Source organism: Falco naumanni, chromosome 10 (genome assembly GCF_017639655.2).
Source record: "Falco naumanni isolate bFalNau1 chromosome 10, bFalNau1.pat, whole genome shotgun sequence".
NCBI classification, from domain to species: domain Eukaryota; kingdom Metazoa; phylum Chordata; class Aves; order Falconiformes; family Falconidae; genus Falco; species Falco naumanni.
Genome location: NC_054063.1, coordinates 23,637,354 through 23,647,002, shown reverse-complemented (window position 1 = coordinate 23,647,002; position 9,649 = coordinate 23,637,354).

The window sequence follows — 9,649 nt, the reverse complement described above, 5'->3', positions numbered from 1 at the left end:
GACTTAACTTCAAACCCACGTGCATTAGCACAGCTTATGTGACCTTTTGAATGGTTAGTTCTTACTGTGGTTAGCGTCACAGAGTGAACGCAAACCAGGGTGCTTCATAATTAAGAAAGTAGGGGAGTGTTGTTTCAGTATGAGCACAAAATTATCATGTTGGAGGAGAGTAACTGGCACTAATGATAACACATATTCATGCTGTTAGTTATTAATGTGCTGGTGTCACACGTATTCTTCACTGCCAGTAGTGGAGAAAAGAAGCTGCCAGTGTTGATGGCAGAGCCAAAACCAGGTGTATCACCTCTATATTTCATTGGAGTTTCATCATCTAACTTTAAATGCTAATTTAAGATCCGTTTGAATTAGGAACAGTCTTAAGACAATATTGGTTGCCTCTTACTTAAAGAGAATTATAAAATAGAAATCAAAGTGGTTGCAAATAGATGGATGTATTCTGAGATTTTTATTAGCTTATCTACAAAGGCACTTATCACAGGAGAAAAAAAAACTTTCAAAGCAGTTTTCCAGGAAGTGAGATTCCTGAGACGAGTCCTTCAGCTGGTGGTGAATCTTCACATTTGGATTCCAGTTTCCTTCGTTAGCCAGAGTGCCATGTGAGTACTCCAGATGATTGATGACTGCACTGAGCTTTATGTAAATTTAAATTATCTTGTATTATGTCCTTGGTTGGCAGGACTGAATCCTGCTTGCATTGTAAAAGCAATGTAATTGTTTTTCACACCAAAAGGTGGACGTTTGGGTTGGGTAACGTCACTGGTATTACTCCACTGATACCCTTTGTCCATTCTTGCCCTAACACCCTGTGTTCAGGGCTGCTCTGTGAGCTGGATGCAAAGTTTTCAGGTGGGATGACTTCCAAGTAAACAGGCTCTGCTTGTTCTGGAGGGAGGTTTTTGGCCCTGTATTCTGACAGCATCTGGAGGCCAGTGATCTCGGGATGTACGAAACTCCCCAGAAAGCAGTAATGTGCGTCGTGAATTTCAAGCTGAGTGCAATCAGCAAAAGCTGATAGAAAAAGTGGAGTCTGTAGACCAGAAAATGTCATAGCCCTTGACTTGAGGGAGAACAGATCACTACTACAGTTACGATGCCCCACTGGCTTCTGCTGGGTGAACATTTCTTTGTCCCTTGGCAGCTGGCAGCCTGGCGCTCTGATCCCACTAACAAGCTGGTGCAGTTGAAGCTGTTTTGCCGTTCTGTAGATGTTCACGTACACTTCTGTAGCAGACGCAGGCTCAGAAGATGGCTGCCTGGCTTTCCCGGGGCTCACAGCTCACTGACTTTAAGGAACCCAACATCTGTCCCTCTGAGGTGCCTGAGCAGGCAGCGGGGATGTGGTGTGTCCTGGTTTCCCTTCTCGTGCACTCCACCTACTCCAGCAGGTCCATCACCAGCGCTCTGCCTTTCACAACACGCTTCTGGCTCCCTCGGGAGCTGCTGGCCACCCTCGCCTTCCCCAAGCTCCATGGGCTCAGAGCAGTGCGCGGGTACCCCAGTACCAAGCGGGCATCGGGACAGGGTGAAGGCTGTTCCCCTCCCCTCTGCCAAAGGCTGGTGGGATGTGGCCGCTGGGTGAAATCTGGGAGTCCTGTAAGGCAGGTGAAGTGGAGCTGGGCTGCCCTGTTGGGAAGCTGTAAACCCCGAAGCTTGTGCAGCATGATCGTTCATCATCTGTAAAGGCACGAATCTGCACGGAGGCCAAGCCGTGCTCCGGCCTTGGCTCTGGCTGTTTGTGCTCTGTCAGCAAGAAGCTGCATCTCATCAGTGCTGTGGGAAAAGAGAGGTTAGCCTCCTCTTCTCAGCAAGTCGCCAACGCTAAATTTAGCCAAGGTGAAACCGCTGTGTTTTTCTGTCCTCAAGTGATGCTTTGCCTCCCATCTCTGAGTTTCACCAACACTGCCACAGCGGCAATGTTTAAACTGGCTAAAAATGGAAGAGATGAAATAAATACTGAAAAGACCTCCTAGAAGAAGCCTACTTGTACTTGCAATTGCTGAGAACAAGTGGGAGAGTCTCTCTCTGGTGGGGCTGATTACAAGGACAGCCAAGAATACAGCTGTGTTCTACCTTGCCAGGATCATGAGCACTGCTCCAGCAGGAAAATCCAGTGCTATCAGCTCTTCACAGTTTGTAAACCAGTTTTTTGTCTTCCCCTTCAAGCTCTGCCAAAGTGTGCTGCCTCTCGAGAGGCGGTTCTGCATTGCTGAGGCTGTTCAGTTTTACAGGAGATAAATCGGCTTCTGCCAGGAGATACAGAAAGGCTGGAGTGTGTCTTTGTGGGAAAAAAAAAAAAAAAAGAATTTCCATTTCTGATTGAAGTGCTGCTGCATAGTATGGCAGTTCTTTACTGGATTGCTCAACTTGCCTTAAATACAAGGGTTTGACTACCTCGGGCAAAACCCACTTGTACATAGATTTTTTTTTTCCTACTCTGCTGACATGGTTAATAAATGTAAATTGAGGTGCCAGGCTATATAAAGGCTGTTGTGATCAAGGTCAAACTAGGAATTTGCTTTGCTGAAACCTTTCCCTGTTTATTGCATAGAGGCTTGTTACAGTTCAAGAGTGAGTTGCTATTTCAACTCTGTGTTCACAAATTTCCTGTTGGCTGCAGCCATCGGCTGTCTCTTTTGGGGTGTATCACGATGCAATACACTGGATTTGAATTACAAATTGAATTACAAATCTATCTAAACAGGGCTTAACCCTTCAACTCAAGCTCCCCGGTGTTACTGCAGTACAGGAGCACATCTGAATCTAAGACGGCCTGCAGGTCTCAAACTTCTTCCCCACGCCAAGGTGTGTCTCTAAGATAGTTATATAACTTGGTATGGAGCAGAAAGCATATCAAAGAAGTGGAATGAACACTTCTTGTGTAACCTAGGCTGCTAGTGATAGCCCAGCTAGTTACATTAAACCTCTGCAGAACAGATTTATCTGTCTCCATATCTGTTAAATGTCTGCCCTCTCCGTGATGGTTATGAAGGACTTCTTTATTCACCTGTAAAAGGCCATGTACAGCCTGGGCTTTGCCCATAGTGCAGTCCTGAGGGTCACCTGCCTTTCTCCAGTTGTGACCCATCTCCTTCCAGCACCCACAAGGCACTGGAGGTGAAACGGCTCAGCCCTGGTTGGCTGCTGCTGCCAGTGGACCAGGAGGTGTGACAATAAAGCTGAAGCTGATGTGTTCTGATGAATTATGGCTGAGCATCCATGCCAGTGGGAAGCACTTGTGCTGTGAGTAGCTGCTTCATGGCACCAGCTTAGGACCAGTAAACCTTCCTTGGGCTGTCGACCATTTGCTTGTGTAACCTTAACACAAGCAGGGCTCTGCAGCGTGCGTTCCTTGGGCTGAAACTCCTCTGGATCAGTCCCAGTGCAAATCCTCTCTCACACTGGTTGTAACGAAGGAAGGACCGGGGCAGTGTACCAGCTCACGTGGAAGATGCTCTCTGGGAGCTTGTGGTCAGAGGGATGCTGCTGGTGAAAAGCCTCACTTCTTCCTTCCTTCCTCTAGAGGGGATTGTGTTACTGTGCGTGGCTGTTGGAGGAACACCTAGCTCAAGTGAGGTTTGACTAGCTGGATGCAGGATGAGAAATGTGTTTCTGCTCGTGTATCTGCTTACCCGAAGCCGCAGCCTGCCCTCTGCCTTTGACTTCTGTGCTATCAAGCCTACACGATGCAAATTCCTCTCCTCCAACCACACGCAGGGACTCCTTTTGATCGTACTTGCTGCCTTGGGATTTCAGTGCTCCCTTCTCTGTGGCTGAGTGCACCAGGCTGACTGGAGCTCAGGCTGTTAAAGCTCAGGCTGTAACAAACCCCAGGTTCTAGGCTGTTATGAGAACCCCCGTTACCTTGGCCCGCTGCTGTTAAAGCAGCGCAACAGCCCTTTGTAACAAGGGAGCAACAAAGCCGTGGTACAGAGCTAGGACAGAGCTGTCCTGGTACAGGTGGCACAGCTGGGACAGGGCTGTGCTCTCCATCGCTCCTGGTACAGGTGGCACAGCTGGGACAGGGCTGTGCTCTCCATCGCTCCTGGTACAGGTGGCACAGCTGGGACAGGGCTGTGCTCTCCATCGCTCCTGGTACAGGTGGCACAGCTGGGGCAGGGCTGTGCTCTCCATCACTTCTGGTACAGGGGTGGCACAGCTGGGACAGGGCTGTGTTCTCCATCGCTCCTGGTACAGGTGGCACAGCTGGGACAGGGCTGTGCTCTCCATTGCTCCTGGTACAGGGGTGGCACAGCTGGGACAGGGCTGTGCTCTCCATCGCTCCTGGTACAGGGGTGGCACAGCAACAGCCAGCAGTCTCTTCAGCAGATCATGGCAGGATTACCCTTCCCCTGCCAGAAGGGGTTCCTTTGGCTGCATTCAGTTGTAGGCTAGTTGTAATTAATGTGTTCCCATTACAGCATGAGACTGGAGACTTTCCCACCTCTGAAGCTTGAGGGTTTCTTCTCTGGGAGAAATGCGGGACTAGAAGTGGCGACTGCATGCCCCGTGCAGCGCCTGATGTGGCCCTGGCCCAGGTGAGGGTTTCCAGACCGTGCCAGAGAGCAGCTCTGCAGTCTGCTCCTCCTGGAGCCTTTGTGGAGCTGGACCAGCGGAGGTGCATCTCGCAGACCCCGGAGAAGGGACCGGGAAGTCTCTGTGTCCCTCTCCGAACAATCTGCAACACCTGACTGTGATCTTAAAAATGCATTGAAGAGCCTCACCCTGCGGGCAAACTCACTGGCCCGCTTGGATGTCTCACACCCAAGCACCAGTATGGGAGCAGAAAGGACTATTCCAAGGTTTTTTGTTTCTTCTAATAATTAACAATTTTGATATTATAATATTGACAATTAATAATTAATGTTTCTTCTAATCCCTGTTGAGGAGTGAAGAGGTAAAGATGATGTAGGTTTCATGTCTTGTTGCATAAGAGCGTTTCTTTTGCTGTTCTTTGTTCTTTTGTTTTCAATGAAAACTTTTATTAGTTCATTATGAAGGTAAGTGTTTGGTGGTGTTTTCATTAAAGCTGCAAGTCCTGAAGCAATGTAATTGTGGGAGAATTTAATTTTTTTGGCTTTTGGTTTTTTGTTTTGTTGTTTTCTTGTTTGGTTCTTTTTTTGGTTTTGGTTTGGATTTGTTTTAATTTTTTTTTTTTTTTTGCAAGCTAAAGTTTTATTCTTTTGTATAGTTTTGTAGTTTTGTAGGTTTTTTTCTTTTGTATAGTTTTGTAGTTTTGGACAACCATGACTGAACTGTGATTGTTTAAAGTTTTAAGGGAAACACAGTTCCCCTTATTTGCTATTTTGAAGCCAGCCAGATTATTTTGAATTATGTTTGATTGCTCGGGGTTAGCAGTCCTTCTTTTCTGTGGAAAGAAGCAATATATATTGCTCTAACATCCAAATTTATTTTCTGGAACAAAATGAAGGACACTCAATGACATGAGAGCTCCGGCTTAGATTTATAACTTGCTAATGAGAAATTGCTGAACAACATGCTCATTTTCTGCCACTAGAAGGTAATAAATCTTCCGCAACTACTTGGGCTCGCAGAATGCTGCTGTCCAGTCTCGTTATCAGCTTCCAACACCAAAACCAAGGAGTCTCTGTGGTGCAGCACGCTTCCCTGGTGCCCAGCCATCTCGGCTGGCTGGCTGGCTGGCTTTAACGGCTATGAGACCGTTCCCCTGGGTGCTGTTGGGTGGGAGGTCTCCATGCAAGATGCCCCCACTATTGCTGATGTGCTATTTCAAGTGGGGTTTTTTGGTTTTGGATTTTTTTTTTTTTTTTTAATGGAGGTGTTTGCTGTGCGGTGGCCTCCAGCATCTGCTGTGGCACTGACATCAATGAGTTAAGCAGCAAATAGCCCCGGGGGTGGATTTCTAGCTTTGCAGCCAAATATGAGCTTTTTTTTTTTTTTTTTTTTCCTGAAAGCCTGGCTCCGGAACAATGCCCTACCCTCTGCTGCCCAGCCCAGCTGGCCGGGCTCCAGCCCAGGTGAACACACCTTGCTGGGGACCAGGAGTCACCCCTGGGGAAGGTGGCCTCGGGCAAGAGGCCTGCTGTGCCTGGCCTGGGGAGGGCTTTCTTGCTCAAACGAAACACAGGCCCTGCAAAATCAGGGATTTTACTGCTCTGGTGTTGGCTGTGAACTTCTTTTTTCTTTTTCTCCCCACCCCACCCCTCCCCAGGCTGAATCAGAATCAGCATGTGGGGCGAGAGCCGATGGCCACTGGCCAGCTGCGGGCTGCTGGCATCGTGCGGCTGGCTCGGGGCAGGGAAAATCAGAATCTCAGCCTGTTGCCAGGCTCTCCTGCCCTGCACAGGAGACTTCTCCAGCTCTTCGCTTGCCCGCTTGGAATGGGGACCCTGAGCTGCTGGGGGGGACACAAAATTTAGGCAAAGGACTAGGGCAGCTGGTGCACTCGTTGACAGGGGTGACTCGCCGTGTCCTCTGCTGCAGAAAAGGAGTGCTTTGCAAACAGTATTTTACCTTTTGACAGCTTGTGCATTTATAATGTAAAAACAAACTCACCTAATTCCCTCCTGTCTTTCCCTCAGCCCTGCTTGGGGAAAAAGAAGAAAAAAAATAAATCAGCGGGTGCTGAACCTTCTATTTGACATTGTAACAATGTCAGGAGCTGAACACCAAGATCCCTGGCTGTACCTAGAGGTGCCTTGATCTCTTCTGAACTTAGTAAGACAAACTACTTGCTAATCTGTTGATGCAGAAACGTTCGGATGCTGGAGTTCCTCGGGAAGGGAGCCCTGGACGAGGTGGCTCTGCAGTGCTGTGTGCACGTTCGGTGCAGCCCTGGACTCCGAAGCCGTACCATGAATGGCGCTTTTCATCTGTAGATCTAGCTGATAACTAATCAAATCTAATTAATCCCTGCATGTATGGGGAGTGGGGGAGACATGTCTAGGGTTTGTTTTTCCCAGCCCTGAAATACTGTCAGCTCCAGGATGGAGTTAACGGCTTGCTCGGGGTGTATTCCCTTTGGTGGCCAAATGCTGTAGGGGGAAGGTGCCAGACCTGCGGCAGGATACCCCTGAGGTCGGGGAAGAGCTGGGTGCTGCAATTCTCTGAATTGATGAGATGCTCTTCCTACTAAATGCCACTGTAAAACCCCAAGGTTGTGGCATTCAGACTGCTGTGCTGTTGGAGAGCAGAAGTTTCTCTGTGTCTAGACCCTCCCTCTGATGTGGACCTGTAGCAGATGCCATGGAAAGAGGATACAAAATGGTGAGAAACCTTGTCATTAACATATTCTCGCAGCTTCCAGCAATGAAGACAGAAATAAGTACCTGGATTACCATGTTCAATACCAAGAGCTGTCCTTCATGAGTTTACCTAATCCCTTTTTTAATCCGTTTAGATTTTGAAGCTTAATATCCAGTGGTGATAAATCACACAATTTAATTTTATGCTGGTGAAGGGGAAAAAAAATCCTACAGTTTGCCTGCTGACTCATTTCACGAGCTTGGCCCTGATCCTTGGGAGACATAGTCACCTTCTCTGTAACAGTTGTAGTTTTACAGTGGTCCTCTGTCCTCTCATGAGAAGGTTTAGCCCATCGAGCTGCCCGTCATGCCCACAGCAGCTTTCCAAGCACAACTCCACCATCCTCAGCAGACCTGGAGATTGCTGGCTGCTGCGCCTTCCTCTGCTCTCATAACTGAGTACTCTCAGGGCTTGGGAAAGGGAGATAACGTATTTTTAGTAACTTCTCTTCCTTGTTTTTGAGGCTTAAGTAGAAACATTAATGTCTAATTTAAAGGGTACATTTTACAGGTTATTTATGGAAGCAATAAGCTTTTTTCCTCCTGTGTTTTTTAATGAAAGAAGCTGGCAGGAGCTGAAATCCTTTACCTTGTTACTATAACAGCAAAATATTCACTATCAGGCTTGGAGCTTCACTTGAAATACTCTTTTTCATTTATTTTTTTAAGGAAGACATTTAATATCCAGTGAATAAACCAGCAGCAGTTCCTCCCTAGTTGAAGTAAAGAACACTCGACCCAGAAAAAAGCAAAGGGGGAGCGGCTGGTCTCTTGTGCACCTCCACCGTGAGAGGACACGGTCGTGGGACCAGCCAGAGCAGCAGCTGAATCCTCTCAACCCATTACGCTGATAACAAGGTGACGTTAACCTTACATCGTTCTGCTTTTAGCTCTGTGCTAGTGTTTCTACCATCCAAAGCAGCCCCATGCACACTGTGAGTGCAGGAAAGCAGCCGCCTCCAGGTGCTGTTGTGGGCAAACTCCGAGTTTGCCACGGGCTAGGAGGAAGGATGAGGTCTGTGGTGGCTTCCAGGTTGGATGGCCTGGGGAAGGATGGATGAGAGTCAGACTTCAGCTTTGAGGATGAGCGCAGTGCTCATCGCCCTGCTGTGTGCTGGTGGGGTGCAGGAGCCGGCTGCCTGCACTGGGATGCGCTGGGCAGGTTTTGGGGGAGCTCTCCCCCCAGCACACAGCCACGTTACAGATGGGGGATGCTGCAGCAGTGGGCAGGGATGAGCCCTGCCTGCCCCCAGAGCACCTTAAAAGCCCTTTTGCTGAGACTGGCACAGACACAGAGGCATCAGTGACATCCAAGTGGATTCCAGGAAAGGTTCTGAGAGCTGTCCTGGGGCTGCTGGCTGAGCCTGCCTGTGTGCACAAGGGGGGCCTGTTTTCCTGCATTTATGGCATGGTGTGATCAGCAGGACGTGGGAGAGAGTACGCTCTAGGAGAGCCTGGATACAAGAAGCCTTGTTGGTGCAGCCCATCGCTGCTGCTCTCTGTGCATCCAGGTTGCAGCAGCTGTTTGGCTTGGACAGCAGCGCTAAGACTGAGATTTGTTCAGCCCCGCTAGCTACAGCTCTGCTGCTCCTTCATCAGCAGAGCCAGCAGCGATGCTGGCCAGAGGACCAACATACCTCTAGCTACAGCCATGACTTTACCCTGAGTCGCTTGTTCTTCCTTGCTCTGTCCCCATCTCTGCATGTGTAGAAACATCTTCTCCCACCTTCTCTCCCCCTGCTTAGGCTGTGCTTTGTACTTGGCTACGTGGAGATGGGCAGTGCACACCCTGAATGCTTGCTCAGGGGTATGAATGTCTCTCCTGGTGTCAGGTGCCAGTCCTACCTGGGTCGGCAACGGTACCCTCTGTGGGAGGGCCTGTGCTTGCATTCTGATCGCCAAAAAGGATGTGGATGTGAGGGAACAAATTGTGCAAATCAGTGAAAGCCTGATGTAGGGCTGTGTTATGGGGCAGAAAACCCAGAGGGTACCAGATGGAGTCAACCAAGTTTGCATCCATCCAAGTAGGGAGAACGTGGCTGCCAGATGGGGAGATGAACCCCACTTACACCCATCAGCAAAGTGATTCTGCAGACTGCACCCTGAGGGAGGAACGAGTTGTGTGGCACGGACTCAGCCCTTGCAAAGGTGTGCCTTGGCACCCACAGGACAGCAGACACAAGAGCTGAGTCTCTCCTGGGGTGGTATGAAAATCCTCTCCTGACTTTGCAAGAACTAGCAGTATTTGCCAATGACAGTATCAACAGTGGGGCGTTACTGGGCTCAGCACCCCAGCCAGGACTCCGAAGAGCTTGCAAGGTATCTGTTTTCCCCTTGAAAGGCTT